This window comes from Trachypithecus francoisi, unplaced genomic scaffold, assembly GCF_009764315.1.
Source record: "Trachypithecus francoisi isolate TF-2019V2 unplaced genomic scaffold, Tfra_2.0 Lachesis_group3, whole genome shotgun sequence".
Classification (NCBI taxonomy): Eukaryota; Metazoa; Chordata; class Mammalia; order Primates; family Cercopithecidae; genus Trachypithecus; species Trachypithecus francoisi.
In genome coordinates this window covers 85,515,577-85,535,220 of record NW_022681468.1, presented here as the reverse complement: position 1 = coordinate 85,535,220, position 19,644 = coordinate 85,515,577, and the positions used below count along the sequence as shown (strand labels likewise).

The 19,644-nt window shown below is 45.5% G+C and overlaps 1 pseudogene; it reads right to left on the bottom strand.

Moving 5' to 3' along the window:
* Positions 1 to 13,552: 13,552 nt before the first annotated feature.
* Positions 13,553 to 18,143, bottom strand: LOC117070074 (annotated as a pseudogene).
* Positions 18,144 to 19,644: the final 1,501 nt, after the last annotated feature.

Genomic DNA, 19,644 nt, shown 5'->3' with positions numbered 1-19,644 from the left:
AAACTAGCCGGGCGAGGTGGCAGGCGCCTGTAGTCCCAGCTACTTGGGAGGCTGAGGCAGGAGAATGGGGGGAACCCGGGAGGCGGAGCTTGCAGTGAGCTGAGATCGCGCCACTGCACTCCAGTCCGGGCGACAGAGCGAGACTCCGTCTCAAAAAAAAAAAAAAAAAGATTCATGTGCTTTTGCTGACTGAAAGATTTTTTTGTTTTTCTTGTAATAAAGGACTTAAACTGAAGGTACCTGAGAAGACTGTGCTATGGTATTATATCTTTTTCTCCAATTTTTAAATTCTTCTCTAGTTTATAAACATGCATGCACCTTAATAACCTCATAAACTCTGGTCAAAGACTAATGCCTATCAGATCCATGACCACAACACTGAAGATTTGTCTCATTTACTCCAGAGAGAATGATTCCTCTCAAAGACAATTCTCACAGCCCTTCCTTCTCCCTTAGAATATTTAGAAACAAATTAGGGAGCTGTCAGGCCTCTGAGCCCAAGCCTGCGCTATACATCCCGATGGCCTGAAGCAACTGAAGAACCACAAAAGAAGTGAAAAGAGTCAGTTCCTGCCTTAACTGATGACATTCCACCATTGTGATTTGTTCCTGCCCCACCTTAACTGAACAAGTAACCCTGTGACATTCCTTCTCCTGGACAATGAGTCTCAGGAGCTCCCCACCGAGCACCTTGTGACCCCCACCCCTGCCCACAAGAGAATAACCCACTTTGACTGTAATTTTCCACTACCTACCCAAATCTTATAAAAGCCCCACCCCATCTCACTTTGCTGATTCCTTTTTCGGACTCAGTCTGCCTGCACCCAGCTGACTAAAAAGCTTTATTGCTCACACAAAGCCTGTTTGGCGGTCTCTTCATATGGAAGCATGTGATATTTAGTGCCAAAGACCTGGGACAGGAGGACTCCTTCAGGAGACTGGTCCCCTGTCCTCACCCTCACTCCATGAGGAGATCCACCTATGACCTCAGGTCCCCAACCAGTCCAAGGAACATCTCACCAATTTCAAATTAGGTAAGCGGTCTTTTCACTCTCTTCTCCACCCTGTCTTGCTAACCTTCAATTTCCCTGTCCTTCCAATTCTAGTTCATTTTCCTCTTCAGTAGAGACAAAGGAGACACATTTTATCCATGGACACAAAACTCCGATGCCGGTCATGGACTCGGGAAGACAGTCTTCCCTTGGTGTCTGATCACCGTGGGGACGCCTGCCCTGATCATTCACCCACATTCCATTGGTGTCTGATCACCATGGGGACGCCTGCCTTGGTCATTTCACCCACATTCCCTTGGTGGCAAATCAATTGCAGGGATGCCTGCTTTGGCTGCTCACCCACATTACAGCCCAGGGCTGCTCATCGCACCACCCCCTTCTCTGTGTCTCTACCTTTCTCTTTAAACTTACCTCTTCACTATGGGCAACTTTTCACCCTCCATTCCTCCTTCTTCTCCCTTAGCCTGTGTTCTCAATAACTTAAAACCTCTTCAACTCACACCTGACCTAAAACCTAAATGCCTTATTTTCTCCTGCAATACCACTTGGCCCCAATACAAACCCAACCGGTTCCAAATGGCCAGAAAATGGCACTTTTGATTTCTTCATCTCACAAGACCTAGATGATTTTTGTTGAAAAATGGGCAAACAGTCTGAGGTGCCTGACATCCAGGCACTCTTTCACACATCGGCCCTTCCCTAGTTTCTGCTCCCCATGCGACTCATCCCAAATCTTTCTTCTTTCTCTCCTGTTTCTTCAGTCTCCACCCCAAACTCTGAGTCCTTTGAATTCTCCTTTTCTACAGACCCGTCTGACCTTTTCCCCCCTCCCCAGGCTGCTGCTCACCAGCCAGGCCGAGCCAGGTCCCAATTCTTCCTCAGCCTCCGCTCCCCCACCCTATAATCCTTCTATCACCTCCCCTCCTCACACCTGGTCCAGCTTGCAGTTTCATTCCGTGACTAGCCCTCCCCCACCTGCCCAACAATTTCCTCTTAAAAAGGTGGCTGGAGCTGAAGGCATAGTCAAGGTTAATGCTCCTTTTTCTTTATCTGACCTCTCCCAAATCAGGTAGCATTTGGGCTTTTTTTTTTTTTTAATCAAATATAAAAACCCCGCCCAGTTCATGGCCCATTTGGCAACAACCCTTAGACACTTTACTGTGCTAGACCCAGAGAGGCCAGAAAGCCATCTTATTCTCAATATGCATTTTATTAGCCAATCCACTCCAGACATTTAAAAAGCTCCAAAAATTAGATTCTGGCCCTCAAACCCCACAACAGGTCTTAATTAACCTCGCCTTCAAGGTATACAATAATACAGAAGAGGCAGCCAAGTGGCAACGTATTTCTGAGTTGCAATTACTTGCCTCCATTGTGAGAGAAACCCCAGCCACATCTCCAGCCCACAAGAACTTCAATACGCCTAAACTGCAGTGGCCAGGTGTTCCTCCAGGACTTCCTCCCCCAGGATCTTGCTTCAAGTGTTAGAAATCTGGCCACTGGGCCAAGGAATACCTGCAACCTGGGATTCCTCCTAAGCCATGTCCCATGTGTATGGGACCCCACTGGAAATTGGACTGTTCAATTCGCCCAGTAGCCACTCCCAGAGCCCCTGGAACTCTGGCCCAAGGCTCTCTGACTGACTCCTTCCCAGATCTTCTTGGCTTAGCAGCTGAAGACTGACTCTGCTCGATCACCTCAGAAGCCTCCTGGACCATCACAGATGCTTTGGGTAACTCTTACAGTGGAGGGTAAATCCATCCCCTTCTTAATCAATATGGAGGCCACCCACTCCACATTACCTTCTTTTCAAGGGCCTATTTCCCTTGCCACCATAACTGTTGTGGGTATTGACGGCCAGACTTCTAAACCTCTTAAAATTCCCCAACTCTGGTGCTGACTTGGACAACATTCTTTTATCCACTTCTTTTTAGTTATCCCCACCCGCCCACCTCCCTTATAAAAGGTCAAGCCATTTTAAGTAAATTATCTGCTTCCCCGACTATTCCTGGGCTGTAGCCACACCTCATTGCCACCCTTTTCCCCAGGTCAAAGCCTCCTTCACATCCTCCCCTTCCATCTCCCTACCTTAATCCACAAGTTATAGGATACCTCTACTCCCTCCTTGGCAACTGATTATGCACCCCTTACCATCCCTTTAAAACATAATCACTCTCACCCCTCTCAACGCCAGTATGCCATCCCACAACAGACTTTGAGGGGACTAAAGCCTGTTATCACTCGCCTGTTACAGCATGGCCTTTTAAAGCCTATAAACTCTCCTTACAATTCCCACATCTTACCTGTCCAAAAACTGGACAAGTCTTACAGGTTAGTTCAGGATCTGTGCCTTATCAACCAAATTGTTTTGCTTATCCACTCTGTGGTGCCAAACCTGTACACCCTTTTGTCCTCAATAACTTCTTCTGCAACTTACTATTGTGTTCTTGATCTTAAAGATGCTTTTTTCACTATTCCCCTGCACCCCTCATCCCAGCCTCTCTTTGCTTTTACCTGGACTGACCCTGACACCTATCAGCCTCGGCAACTTACCTGGACTGTACTGCCACAAGGTTTCAGGGACAGCCCCCATTACTTCAGTCAAGCCCTTTCTCATGATTTACTTTCTGTCCATCTTCTTCTCACCTTATTCAATATATTGATGACCTTCTACTTTATAGCCCCTCCTATGAATCTTCTCAACAGGACACCCTCCTGTTCCTCCAACATCTGTTCTCAAAAGGATATCATGTAGCCCCCTCCAAAGCCCAAATTTCTTCCTCATCTGTGACCTATCTCGGCATAATTCTTCATGAAAACACACATGCTCGGCCGGGCGCGGTGGCTCAAGCCTGTAATCCCAGCACTTTGGGAGGCCGAGACGGGCGGATCACGAGGTCAGGAGTTTGGGACCACCCTGGCTAACACGGTGAAACCACGTCTCTACTAAAAAAAATACAAAAAGCTAGCCGGGCGAGGTGGCTGGCGCCTGTAGTCCCAGCTACTCGGGAGGCTGAGGCAGGAGAATGGCGTAAGCCCAGGAGGCGGAGCTTGCAGTGAGCTGAGATCTGGCCACTGCACTCCAGCCCGGGCGACAGAGCAAGACTCCGTCTCAAAAAAAAAAAAAAAAAAAAAAAAGAAAACACACATGCTCTCCCTGCTGATTGTGTCCAGCTGATCTCTCAAACCCCTGTCCCCATCACCAAACAACAATTCCTTTCCTTCTTGGCATTGTTGGATATTTCTGACTCTGGATACCAGGCTTTGCTATCCTAACCAAACCACTTTACAAGTTCACAAAGGGTAACTTAACTGATCCCACAGACCCTAAGTCTTTTCCCCATTCTTCTTTTCACTCTCTCAAAAAGGCCCTGGAGACAGCTTCCACACTAGCACTCCCCAACTCGTCCCATTCTTTTTCCTTACACACAGCTGAAATACAAGGCTGTGCTGCTAGAGTCCTCACACAGGAACCAGGCCCACAACCTGTTGCCTTTCTATCAAAACAACTTGACCTCACAATTCTGGGGTGACCCTCATGTGTGCATGCAGTGCAACTGCCGCTTTAATACTTCTGGAAGCCCTCAAAATCACAGGCTATGCTCCCCTTACTCTCTACAGTTCCCACAACTTTCAAAATCTATTCTCCTCCTCACACTTGACATATATACTTTCTGCCCCCTGGCTCCTTCAACTGTACTCACTATTTGTTGAATCTCCCACAATTACCATTGTTCCTGGTCCAGACTTCAATCCAGCCTCTCATCTTATTCCTGATACTACATCTGAACCCCATGACTGTATCCCTCTAATCCACATGGCATTCTCCCCTTTTCACCATATTTCCCTCTTTCCTGTTCCTCACCCAGACCACACTTGGTTTACTGATGGTAGTTCTTCCAGGCCCAATTGCCAATCACTGGCAAAGGCAGGCTATGCTATAGTGTCTTCCACATCTATCACTGAGGCTATGGGCCTGCCCCCTTCTGCTACTTCTCAACAAGCTGAACTCATTGCCTTAACTCGAGCCCTCATTCTTGCAATGGAACTATGTGTCAATATTTATGACGATTCCAAGTATGCCTTCCACATCCTTCAACACCATGCTGTTATGTGGGCAGAAAGAGGTTTCCTCACTACATAAGGGTCCTCCATCATTAATAAAACTCCAACATTAATAAAACATTAATAAAAACTCTTCTTAAAGCTGCTCTACTTCCAAGAAAACTGAGGCCATTCACTGCAAAGGCCATCAAAGGGCATCAGATCCCATCGCTCAGGGCAATGCTTATGCTAATAAGGTATCTAAACAAGCATCTAGGGTTTCAACTTCTGTCCGCCATGGCCGGTTTTTCTCCTTCTCATCTTTTCACTTTACATTTCCAGTTTTGCCTTACTCAAGGTCTCTTCTTCCCTGTGGCTCCTCCACCTATATGTGTCTACCTGTTAATTAGACAGGCACATGTACACTAGTTTTCCTTACCCCCAAAAATCAATTTGCAAATGGGACCCAACAGCTTCCTGTTCCCCTCATGACACCAACACTTCACTACTATTTGTTTTGTTTTTCTTATTATTAATATAAAAAGACAGGAATGTGCCTCGACTTACTCACTGTTGAAAAAGGAGAAATCTGTATATTTTTAAACAAAGAGTGTTGTTTTTACCTAAATCAATCTGGCCTAATATATGACCACATAAAAAAACTCAAAGATAGATTCCCAAAACTTGCCAACCAAGCAAATAATTACACCAAACCCCCTTAGGCACTGTCTAATTTGATGTCCTAGGTCTTCCCAATTCTTAGTCCTTTAATATCTGTTTTTCTCCTTCTCTTAGTCAGACCTTGTGTCTTCCATTTAGTTTCTCAATTCATACAAAACCGCATTCAGGCCATCACCAATCATTCTATATGACAAATGCTCCTTCTAACAACCCCACAATATCACACTTTACCCCCAAATATTTCTTAAGTTTAATATCTCCCACTCTAGGTTCCCATGCCACTCCTAATCCCGCTTGAAGTAGCCCCGAGAAACGTTGCCCATTATCTCTCCATACCACCCCCAAAAATTTTCACCGCTCCAACACTTCACCACTGTTTTGTTTTGTTTTTCTTATTAATATAAGAAGACAGGAAATGTCAGGCCTCTGAGCCCAGCTCTGCACATATACATCCAGATGACCTGAAGCAACTGAAGAACCACAAAAGAAGTGAAAATAGTCAGTTCCTGCCTTAACTGATGACATTCCACCATTGTGATTTGTTCCTGCCCCACCTTAACTGATCAATTAACCTTGTGACATTCCTTCTCCTAGACAATGAGTCTCAGAACCTCCCCACCGAGCACCTTGTAACCCCTGCCCTTGCCCGCAAGAGAATAACCCACTTCCATTGTAATTTTCCACTACCTACTCAAATCTTATAAAACTGCCCCACCCCATTTCCCTTTGCTGACTCCTTTTTCGGACTCAGTCCACCTGCACCCAGGTGATTAAAAAGATTTATTGCTCACACAAAGCCTGTTTGGTGGTCTCTTCACATGGACGCATGTGACAGGAACAAAGATACATGAAGATGCTAGCTGCTTAAGAAGGGAAGTGTGAGTGTGTGTGTGTGCATGTGTAAGGACAAAACTGAAAACATTTGAATTACAGCAGATACAGAAAGAAATCTTACCTGAACTTCTTTTGCCTGACTAAAGCAGAACCTCCCAGAAATGCCCCTACCATTATCTCCCTTCAGAGGAGTCCTCATGTAATGGTAATAGGCCTTTTGCCTGATGTGCACAGCATGTCAATATGCCAAGACACTGGGTCGCAGCAGAGGAAGAGGTTTAATTGCAGGGCTGCCAAACCAAAAGATGGAAGGAAACCTCAAATCCATTTCCTCAAAGAGTTTGAGGCTGGAGTTTTTAAGGGTTTTGGAGTAGGTGGAAGTGAGAGATCACTAATTGGCTGAAGAATGCAGAGTGAAGTCATGGGACAGAAAGATGAAAAAACAGTATTCTCATGCTGATCAGTTCATCTGTGGGGCTCTTTAAAGTGGATGGTGTCAGCTGTTCTGCTGGAATTCAGGATCTGCATAAACAATTCCTAAACAAAAGCCTTATGATTCTAATGTCAAAGATCTTATCAATGGGAACAATGAGAATGCAAATGGTCAGTATCTCGTGTTCCTGACTTCTGGTTACAAGGAAGTGGGTCAAAGAGTAGCCTGATTAATGCTTACCTATAATTATATTTCTGTCCAGGATTCTTGTTAACCGTGTGAGGATGGCTTCACCCAGACAGGAGATATTCCAAGAAAATTGTGTAAAACTTCATCCAAAGCTTCTGTTTATCTTTCCCAAGAGTCATTTGTTTTCCTATAGAAGCCATTTCTCCCTCCTTCTTTTCCCCTATGAGTTGATAAATAAACTTTTATCTCTAGCTCTTCATCAAGCCTCTTCATCTTAATGCTTCCACAAGTTATGAATACAACTTATTTTCTTTCCCCCTGCTAACCTGTCTATAGTTAATTCACAGGCTCCCATCCACTGAACCAAAGTTGGTAGAGGGAAAGTTGTCCCTCCTAATAGCATGTCTGTGTATATTTAGAGTGAGAGAGAAGGATGAGAAGAGAATTCTGTCCTGTCACCATCCAGGTAGTCGTGGGAGTTGGGACCTGTGGTTAATATAAAATAAATTTGAACTTAGTTCCTGGTTCCTGCCACAGAGCTCCTAAAACCCTTGAAATTTCCTGAGTGATAGTGTAACCAAACTAAGGGTCAGCCAATCACTGCTCACTGCTCAAAAGCAAGACTTGCGAGACAAGAGTTGGTGGAAGGAAAAGCAGGCTTATTCAAGAGCCAGAAACCTGAGGACATGGTGGACTAGTGCCTCAAAGACTATTTCAAATTTTTAGGCTAGCTAAAGGGATTTTAAGAAGTAGGAGGCGTGGAAGCTATGAGCAGGAGTGGTGCAGGGTGCAGGTTTGCATGCCTTATTCTGATGGCTATCTTCAGTAATGGATCACCTGGAGGTCTGGCTGGCATTACCATGACTGTAACTAGCTTATGGATTAACCCCCCTCAGTGATTTTTCTGAGAATGTAGGATTCCACAATCTCAAATTCATGCCTGGTTTATTTAAAGATTAGCCCCTGGGTTTCTTAAGCAAGGATATGGCTAGCTATTGAATAAAGCAAAGGGTAAGCCTATTCATTCTTGAGGCAGGCTGATTATTCCAGTTGCAAACTCCCCATTGCCAATTCCTGTTTCATTTCTATGGGAGATCAGGTGTCAGTTTCTTTCTAGCTACTTCCTGCTGAATGGGGGCATCACTAGAGAGCTGAATAATGGAATTTACTTACCTGGGGTTGGAAGTATTCATGCATTCCTCGACTTATGGAAGTGATTTTTTTTACAGCATCATTGACCTGGGAGTTTGGGGCCTTTCCAATCAGGGAAAATGCAATCTTGCAATATCACACATATGGTGCAACAAGAGTATAACCCATAGCAGAGAAGTATATCTATTCCTATAATCATAGCTAGAATTACCAGCAGTTTTTTCCACCAAGTAGGTCCTGATCCAAACCATGAAGATAACCACTGGTTTAGGGACATCGTGGGGTCAGACATAGTATTGATTTGTCTGTGCATGTCTTGAAGGGCTGAGTAGATGTTTTGCAAATTATCTAGGATATACACAAAACGTTTAGTTTCAATGATGACTCAAGGTCCCTCCCAGCAGCTGTGAGTACATCAAGGGCCATGTGGTTTTGCAAGACTACTTTTCTCATTGTAGTCATTTCAGAGGTTACTAATGAGATGTCCTTAAATGTGTCTTTCAGCACTTGCTATAATTTGTCAGTGCCTCAATATGCCAGATGATGCTTTCTAAGCCTGCTTGGGGGAAAAAAAGGGACAGGAGATCATCTTACCAAGGGAAAACACATTTGGAAAGTGTTCAGGCTGCCTGGTGGTTTTTGTTAATCAGTCCTGGACCCATGGGAGTCCTAATGTGCATTGCCCTATCCATCCATCAGGTAGACATGGCCAAAGATGAGTTTCACATAACTATTGAGTTCTGCTGGGGACCAGGCACCAAATTTTGGGTCTGTGTCCAGTCAGTGGTAAACAAGTGTGTCTAATATAGCACTAAAGAATGTTCATATTGATGTAGAGGCATCCAATCCACATTATTAGTAACATTCGGCCAATGATCCTAAGAGTGATTCCTTTATTCCCAACATAAAGGGGCACTTTGGGTTAAGTGACTAATCGTGGAGATCATCCGGAGGTAATTGTCCCAAATTTGACAAAAACTCACCTACCAGGTAATGGTTATTAGTAGCCAAAATCTTAGGGGCCATCTAGGGAAACTCCTTTAAGAGAGGGAATGCATACTCAGAGGCCCTTTGGATAGTCCGATTATAATGAAGGGTTTTCCAGGATCTGGGTTCTGAAGCGTTATGTTAATGCCAGGCCATTTTTTAAAAATAATACCTTAAGGTACCAAGGTCCTGATTTTCCCATGAACAATTTTTCATATAGGTTTGTAAATGTATCTAATCAGCTCCCTGCAGGGGTGATACTCACTAAAGTAGCCCAGAAGTGCTAAAGATAGGTAGCAATCCACATACCCAGCAAGCATCTTAGTGTAGACTATCTGCATAATGTTGTGCCCACTGTAGAAATAGACTAGTTTTAGCAGATGTCAAAAAAGTTTACTCACGGCCGGGCACGGTGGCTCAAGCCTGTAATCCCAGCACTTTGGGAGGCCGAGACGGGTGGATCACGAGGTCAGGAGATTGAGACCATCCTGGCTAACACCATGAAACCCCGTCTCTACTAAAAAAATACAAAAAACTAGCCGGGCGAGGTGGCGGGTGCCTGTAGTCCCAGCTACTCGGGAGGCTGAGGCAGGAGAATGGTGTAAACCCGGGAGGCGGAGCTTGCAGTGAGCTGAGATCCGGCCACTGCACTCCAGCCTGGGAGATAGAGGGAGACTCCGTCTCAAAAAAAAAAATTTTACTCATTATGATAAGGACTAACAGAAACTTCATCTTATAGTACAAAAAGATTTTTCTTAAGCAGTAGCTTCAGTTCTCCAGTTGGCTCACAAGCCCAACCAGGTTGATTGTCTGCTGTGTCAGGTTGGGGAGGGGTGATTTTCACCCAAGTGTGATGTATGCATGGATTTGACTCCAGCCAGCTTAACAGATGAATCAGTCGTTAAATAAATCATCGTCTCTACTAAAAATACAAAAATTACACAGGCGTGGTGGTACACACCTGTAATCCCAGCTACTCGGGAGGCTGAGGCAGGAGAATCACTTGAACCCGGGAGGTGGAGGTCACAGTGAGTGAAGATCGCATCACTGCAGTCCAGCCTGGGTGACAGAGCAAGATTCTGTCTCCAAAACAAACAAACAAACAAACAAACAAAAATTCTTAGCTTTAGTTTGGTAGGGTTTTCCCCTGGGACTATGGCCCACGACTCTGGAGGGGGCGGCGCTTTCTTGACTTGGGTGTGATAGGTCCATCCTTTTTCTGCTGTCTGGACTGCGGTTCCAGTTGTTGGGAGCACTAGGTAAGGTCCTTCCCAGGCCAGTCCAAGCTTTTCCTCCTTCCAGTTTTTGATGAGGACATGATCCCCAGGCTAATGTTGATGTACTGGGAACTCCAGGGGTGGTGCCTGTGCTAAAAGACCTTTAGTTCTAAGGGAAGAGAAAATGGAAGATAAACCAAGTACATAATGTCTGAGAAACCGATCTTTTGTTTCAAACGTGGAAATGTCAGCAGGAGTGTAAATAGGGCAACCCATATAGCATCTCATATGGGGATAGGCCAACATCTTTTTGAGGGGTGGTTCGGATTCCTAACAAGGCAATGGGAAGGCATTTAGTCCATGGCAACTGAGTCTCTTAAGACTAATTTGGTTAAGTGACTCTTCAGAGTTTGATTTATTCTTTCTACTCTTCCTGATGAAGGTGGGTGCCAAGGAGTATGATATTCCCACATTATGTCTAGTGCTTGGGCTAATTTCTTAACGATATGTGCAGTGAAATGGGTTCCATTATTTGAATTAATAGTTTCAATTTATTTACTCAGATCCATTGGAGGAACCACTGTCTATGGCAGCTATAGTCTTATGAAATGTATTTCTGAAGTAATAAGACTTGAAAACCAAAATTACTCCTTGATCCACGGGCCGCCGAACTGCAGAATAGACGTTGTGTGAGCAGGCATGGAAACTATGGAAACTAATATCTTTGAATATCTCCATCAGAGGCCAATCAGCAGTAGTATTTTGAAAGGAATCGTTTTTTTCTGAGGAGGTCTCAATAATGAATTTAAAATATTCAGTAAACCATGATGTAAACAGATGTGCTATCATTGGGGCTTTGTTGTTCCATTTATAGACAGGTAAAGTAGATTCAGCATAATTCCTAAGGGCCCTAGGATTTTCAAATGATACATGAGCACTGGCTTCAACCTGAAGTCTTCAGTGGCAGTTGTCCCCTAACAAGAGAGTTGGCCTGTCCTCTGAAGCTCTGAAGCCAGGCACTGACTCCTCCTCTTTATCTATGGGAGTCCCAGATGGCACCTTCTTCCAGTATAAAGCTGTCTCATCTACACTGAAAATCTGTTGTTTAGTGTGGCCACCTTCATCAATGATCTTATCTAGAGCTTCTGGAGAACTTGCTGCAGCTGCTCCTCAGCACTTGCTGCTTCATCCTTCACTTTTATGTTATGGAGACGACTTCTTTCCTTAAACCTCATGAAGCAACTTGTGTTGGCTTACAACTTTTCTTCTGTAGCTTCCTCACCTCTCTCAGCTTTCACAGAATTAAAAGGCCTTATGTGGATTTGGCTTTGGCATAAGGGAATGTTGCGGATGGTTTGGTCTATCCAAACCACTGAAATTTTCCCCATATCAACAACAGTAAGGCTGTTCTGCTTTCTCATCACTCGTGTGTTCACTAGAGCGGAACTTTCAATCTCCTTCAAGAACTTTTCCTTTGCATTCGCAATTTGACTAACTGGCTCAAGAGCCTATGGACTATCCTGGCTTTTGACATGCCTTCCTCACTAAGCTTTATCATTTCTAGATTTTTAAAGTAAGAGACATGTGACTCTTCTTTTCACTTGAACATGTAGAGGTCATCGTAGGGTAACTAAATGGCTCAGGGAATAGGGAGGCCTAAAGCTAGGAAGATGGGGAAGGCTCCAGTCAGTGGAGCAGTCAGAACACACACATTTGTCAATCAGGTTTGCTGTCTTCAGTTTGTGGCACCCCAAAATAATTATAATAGTAACATCAAAGATCACTGATCACAAATCACTGTCAGACATAGTCATGGAAAAAGTTTGAAATATTCTAACAATTACCAACATATGACACATAGAAGCACCAAATGCTGTTGAAAAAATGGCGCTGACAGATTTGCTTGATGCAGGGTTGCCATAAGCCTTCGACTTGTAAAAAAAACAGTATCTGCCAAGTGCAGTAAAGGAAAGAGCAACAAAACGAGGTGCACCTGCACAACCAATGCCCAACTGTGCTTACCGCACGAAGGAAAATGTTTCAAAGGTATCATAACTTTTTAGTCTGGAAATCTGAATGATATTTTACTTTTTCACAGTGAGCATGTATTCATGGGGAGCTTACACAACTAAAAAAGTAAAGTTGTGGCCGGGTGCGGTGGCTCACGCCTGTAATCCCAGCTCGTTGGGAGGCCGAGGCAGGCAGATCACGAGGTCAGGAGATCCAGACCATCCTGGCTAACATGGTGAAACCCCGTCTGTACTAAAAATACAAAATATTAGCCGGGCGTGGTGGCGGGCGCCTGTAGCCCCAGTTACTCTGGAGGCTGAGGCAGGAGAATGGCGTGAACCCAGGAGGCAGAGCTTGCAATGAGCCGAGATCATGCCACTGCACTCCAGCCTGGGTAACAGAGCAGGACTCCATCTCAAAAAAAAAAAAAAAAAAAGTTAAGTTGTATTTGAATGCATGTGGGCTACAACTAAAAAGGAACGTGAAATAACACAGTTATATAACAGTGGAAAGATGTATGGATCTAACTCTGTGTCATATTTAGATTTTCTAGTAAATGGGTGTAGGAACAGAAGGAGAGACAGAGTTAGATAAAAGGTGTAGGCTTTGCTGCTTCGAAGCCTTGGTGCTGATTAGAGTGTGATTGCATTCACGATAGTAGGGATGAATGTCACGAACTGCTGTGTGTTCTGCTGGTGAGCTTCACTGCAATACTGTGCTAACCAGTGAGAGTAAGCCTGCAGCGCAGCCAGGGACTGAGCACGCACATCAATGAGGTTGGGTTTCAATACTGATGGCACAACAGTTTCAATGTTGTACAATTTTTTTTTTTTTTGAGATGGAGTCTCGCTCTCTTGCCCAGGCTAGAGTGCAGTGGCGCGTTCTTGGCTCACTGCAACCTCTGCCTCCCGGGTTGAAATGATTCTCCTGCCTCAGCCTCCCCAGTAGCTGGTACTACAGGCATGTGCCACCTTGCCCAGCTAATCTTTTGTATTTTTAGTAGAGACGGTATTTCACCATGTTAGCCAGGATGGTCTCGGTCTCCTGACCTTGTGATCCACCTGCCTCGGTCTCCCAAAGTGCTGGGATTACAGGCATGAGCCACTGCGCCCGGCTCCATGTACAATTTTATCTGAGATCCATACAGAGTAACTTTGACCAATCTCTTCACAACTGTGAGGGCATCATTGAACCGTGCAGCCAACACATCCTTGATAAAGTACTCTGCCAGGTAGCCCATGGCCTGCAGCAGGGAGCTCAAGTCTCTCAGGGAGCAGTGCAGCCATCGGCAGTCTTTCTCCTTGGTATTGTTCCACCCCTGTCCTGACCCTGAAGTAACTATAAATTGCTGTAATCTCAAATAAACTTCTAAATTATCCTGAAGAACTGGGAATGGTGTGGAGAAGGCGTGCATGGGCAGGAGCTCCATCACTTTGTGCACCACCTCCAAGCTCTGCTGTAAGCAGCGCTGTCACTCTGTCTGCTGATAGTCATCCAGAGTCTTGTCATCCAAATCCTCCAGCTGGGCCTGGTTGTATCTGAACTGGATTGGATTCAACACCTCTGTAAGGAGGATCACCAGGGCAGGGCGTCTTCATACCTGCTGAGAACTGCTTTCTTGTCTCCAAGACGACTTTCAATTTTATTTGTCAGATAGTCCAAAAAGAGCATCCAGACATCCGAACAAGAGAATTAACCTTCATGAGTAGGCTGATGAAACGTGTACTTGAACAAAAGTGTCAAAAACCCCACCACAGGGAACTGGGAGTAAAACTTGATTCTTCTTAGGTGAACACTCACAAAGAGCTGAAGAAAGTCATTAAACTTCTCGATATAGCTCTCATCGAGCTCTTCCAGCCTGCTCTTCACTGTGTGGGCATTGTTATCCTTGGTGATTTTCTGCAGGAGGCAGAAAGTCTGCTGGAACATACACAGTAAATACTCCTCGAATTCCATAGGCACACAGTTCTTGGACATGAGTTCCTTGATGCAGGACACGACCAGGACCCCCAGCCAGCTCTGCTCCTGAACCCAGACACAGTTCTGGCTGCTGCCATTAACTGACACCATCTTTCTGGCCTGGATGTCACAGCCAAATCATGCCAAGTGGAAGATGGTGGTAAGGAGGGATGGGGTGATGCTGGCAGACAGAGGAATTCAACTGAAGAGATGGGCCAGGCACTCCAAGGCCAGGGAACAGATACACTCACTCACCACATCAAGGATGGGAATTGGCTGATTCAACAGCTTGGCTGAACTAGGAGTCTGCAACAGGTTACTCAGTAAGTCACCACTTTCTCCTGATGTTGGGGATGGTGGTGGAGTGGCAGCAGTAACACTGTGTTTGTCCCAGACAGTCTCCAAGATACCTGTCAGTAGCCCAAGCACTGTCTGCACCCGGTCCAGTAGCCACTTCCGCAACTCCTCCTTCCCAGCCACACTGAGGTCCTCACGGGGACAAGCCAGCTCTTCTGGAGTTGTCTTCAACATGATGGGCCCAAGGGTGTTGTCACAGGGGAGTGGTTCAACTGCAAAATGTTAGTAAAAAAGTCATGGTAGAGCATGGGCCAATCCTGACATTCAATATCAACAATAACTTTGCAGAGCTTGTTCCGGATAAAGGAAGGTAAGATTTTATGGTGAGCCACAAGGAGTTTGGGCAGGCAGCTATGGATTTCCATCTCATCCTGAGATGGGACCCCAAGCCACATTTTATTGATCAGATTCTCAAAAACTGTTAAACTGTACATCATTACATAGTCATTCCTAGTGCTGGAGAGAAAGTACAGGCAGAATCTCCAGGCTCCTATTTGCTAGGCAAAGTTATTAAGAAGTTCCTCTATCTCATGTTTTCTTTCATTGGTTGTACAATTGTGAAAAACTCCTGTCAGCAGACTTTCCAACGCCCTGAGAGAGGCTTCTTCAGATGCCATGCTGGCCGGGGAGGGGGCGGCTCAGATGAGCTGGTTCTTGGGCTTTGGACACCTCCCACTCACACAGTTCAGGTCATGATCCCCGCAGACTAGGGAAGTCCCCCACCCATGCAAAGAAAACTCCTTCCCCACTGGGCCCCGAGGGGATCCTCTAAAAAGGGCAGGGCCGCCCGGGTCGCCTCTTGGGGGCCCCCGAGACAATTTATCCAGACCCACCCACCCCTTCCCAAGGAAACTGAAAAAGCAGGAAATGGGGCTCGCATGCCGGCGAGGAGGGCAGGGGCTCGGGATCCCCGACCTGGCCCGACGCCCGCGGGGGAAGCTGCGGCTCAGGCAGGGGCTCCCCGGGCCTCCGCGGGCAGAGGTGGCAGCGGACTCGGCCCCGAGACTGAAGGGGCGGAGGCTGATGGGGCCTTGGCTGCGCTGCCGGGGCAGCCGGCTCAGAGGAGAAGCCCGGGGGCCCGCGCTGTCCTAGCCCCCTCAGCACACACGGTGGCTGCAGCCGCCCTGCAGAGCACCCCTGTGCGCGCCTGCCCTGGAGCCGCTCGCTCATACTGCACGGCCGCCCCCGACCACGGCATCTTTTAAATCTGCTACTGTAAACCACTGGTGGCTGTATGGGATCCTACTGATAATAGTAATAGGATTGGGAACAACAGGGTGTGTAGTTTGGACTATCTGGTTAATAGCTCTAAGGTCTTGCACTAACCGATATGACCCATCTGCCTTCTTTACAGGCAGTATTGGAGTGTAATAGGGAGACATAAGGTTCAAGAAGCTCATCATGGAGAAGACCTTCAATTAGAGGTTTTAAATTTGCCCTGGCTTTTAAAGGAATGGGGTATTGCTTTCTCTTTACTACTTCCCCAGGGGTTTTTAATTTAACATGAATCGGAGGAATCTGTAACTTTCAATTCCTGTCTTTTGACCCTACCTCGGGATGAATGTGTTCTTTGTCTGTGGTGGTGAGCAAGTTTGGGGCTGGGAGGAATTTTCCATGATTGATTTGGAGGCCTACGCCTAATTTTAGCATTAAATCTCTTCCTAATAGATTTGTCCCTGTTTCCAGAATTAACAGAAATTTGATATTAGCTTATTGTTTTTTATATTTCACTTCTGTCTCCTCTAAGATTTTTTTTTTTTCTCTCTACCTTTGCGTCTCCTGGCTTTACTCTTTTGTACCCTTTATATTGCCTGGAGAGTGGGGGTCTAGGTTCTTTATAGGTTCTGGCCCCTTGAGTACTTTGTTATATGATGGACAGCAGAGTTTTCACCTTCTGCTTTTGTTTTTCTTCATCTCTTCCTACATATACTTTTTGGGCTTCTCTCAGAAACTCTTCTAAGGTCTATCTTTCCAGTTGTCTATGTTTTGTAATTTCTTGTTAATATCTGGCCAACTCTTAGTGACAAAATGAAGTTCTAAACATTCCCTGCCCAAGAGGGTCTTCTGATTCTAGGCCAGCAAATTTTCTCATTTGGTCTTTAAGCCTTTCTAAAAATTCTATTGGTCCCTCATCTTTTCCCTGTTTTCTATTAAAGGCCTTGATAAGATTTTGGGTGCAGGGCACGGATTCTCGAATTCCTTTTATTACCATCTCCCTAAGGTCTTTCATATTTCCCTGATGGGCCCTATTGTTCTTATCCCATTAAGGATCCTGGGCTAGGAATTTTGTTCAGCCGCTGGGACATTCTGACCAGGAGGGTGTTCATGTTCCCAAATGGTCATAGCGGCCCTGCGTATCATGCTCCTTTTTTCTCCTGAGAATAAGATGCCTAAGATAGACATTACCTCAGCCCAAGTATATAACTGGGGTCCTAAAACTGATCAATTTGATCTGCCACTCCATAAAGGTCATCTAAGAGTGGTTTAAGCTCCTTTTTTAGGTTAAGGGAAGAGTCTGGGGTGGCAGCTGGTTGGGGGAGAGGAAGGTACTTTAGTCCAAATAAAACAGCAGTATTTTATCATTTGCTGCTTTTTCTTGTGTTGGGTCCTTCCATTACCCTTCCAATATTCTAACATTAGGCCTAGGGGACTATCACAGGGCATATTATCATGATGATGATCTTTCCTATCTTTTGTCTTACTTGCTATATTTACCATCCTGGAAAAAGTGTTTTTCGCTGAGTCTGCAGGGCTCAATCTCTCTTGCTAGAGATTTCTTGCACCCCAGCGAGTCTGCGGGGCTCAATCTCTCCTACTAGAGTAGATCGGTATAAACCCCATGATGGGCAAGCCGCCTTTAAGCTGTATGAGGTGAACGCAGAACCAGATCTGGACTCTGCACTCGCTGTACACTCAGTTGTGTATCTCAGTCACACACTTTCAACCTCCAGGATGTCCTGACCACCAAGGAAATACTTCACTGCTCCTGCAGCATTTCTTTCCTTGGTGTGTCCCAACAAAGAAATACTTCACCACCCCCACGGCTTTTCTTATCTTGGTCACCACCACCAAGGAAATACTTCACCGCCCCCACAGCTTTTCTTATCTTGGTCTGTGCACAGAGTTACCTGGTTGCCGTGGTATTTATTTGTAGGCCTTTTCTTCCTGCTTTGCTGAGAGTCCGGATTTATTCGTCACACAGGGTAGATCTCGATTCCTTACCCCGAGGCCGCAGCAATGAGGGAGCGGGACGCGTCTCCTCACGAGAGGTGATCAGAGACTTTTCCCCAGAGAAGCAGAGAAGAATGGGATCCTGGGCAGGCCCCCAAATTTGTTGAAAGTAAATGCTCAGTGCCGCAGGGTGAAGATAGCACTCAGGCAAAAGTTTTCACAGCAAGCCAATTTACTTCTTTAGAAGGGTGCATCTCACGGATGGAGCAAAGGTGAGAGCACACCGGACAAAGGAAGGGAAGAGGGTCTTACTCCTAATACAGCTAGTGCCTACTGCTGTGTCTTTCCCCGGTTGACTAGGGTTGGACCACACAGTCCAAGCTAATTCCAACTGGCTATTTTAAAGAGAGGGTACCAGCCGGAGTGGTGGGGTGAGTAGTTCTGGAGGGAAGAACAGTTACAGAACAGGTGACTAAGGATACCTAAGGACAGAACAGGTGATAGAGGCTAGGAGGGGGTTGTTTACTGAAACTAGGGGCAAGGAGGTGTAAAGAACAAGGAAGTTAAATTTGTTCTTTAAAATGGAGAACAAAGAACAGAGAAGCTGAACATACTAACATATTGGTTCTTTGAAGAGGAACTCAGAGCTCATTGTACTTAACAATTTTTCTCCCTCTTGAATTTTAAAGGAAGTTGTTAACAGGCTAAACTTTGAAGAGGAATTCACCGTCTCCTACAAAACTCAGGTTCAGCTGCTCACCTTTTGAAAACAAAACTCAAGAGACAAGGGTTGGTGGAAGGAAAAGCAGGTTTATTCAAGAGATGGCAACCTGAGGAGATGGTGGACTAGTGCCTCAAAGACTATATCAAATTTTTAGGGTAACCAAAGGGATTTTAAAGGAAAAGGAGGCATGGAAACTATGAGCAGGAGTGGTGCAGGACACAGGACTGCGTGTCTCGTTCTGATGACTATCTTCAGTAATGAACCACCTGGAGGTCTGGCTGGTATCACCATGACTGCAACCAGGTTATGGATTAACTACTCAGTGGTTTTTCTGAGAAGGGAGGATTCTACAATCTCAGTTTAATACTTGGTTTATTTCAAGATTGCCCCCTGGATCTCTTAAGCAAGTATATGGCTACACATTGAAGAAAGCAAAGGGTGAGGCTATTCATCTTTGAAGCAGCCTATTTCAGCTTAAGTAGGAGTGTCTTGTTTTTCATAATGAGCCCCTTTGGATCACACCTGAGATTACGCTAGTGAGGTAACTTAAGGTGGGGCCCCTACATGACCTCAAAATGGGGCTGGCACCGGAAAGACTGGGGATTAGAAGGTTGAAACTTTCAGCCAACCCACTGACATTCAGAAAGGGGGCAGGGACTGGAGATCAAGCTCCATAAAAACTCTCAGACATACAATCTAAGGAGTTTCCAGATTGCTGAATACATGGAGGTGTTGGGATGGTGGCATGCCCAGAGGCCATAGAAGCTCCACACCTTTCCCCTCCCATACCTAGCCCTATGCACCTCTTCCATCTGGCTGTTCATGAGTTGTGCTTATGATAATAAACTGATAAATGTAAATAAAGTGATTTGC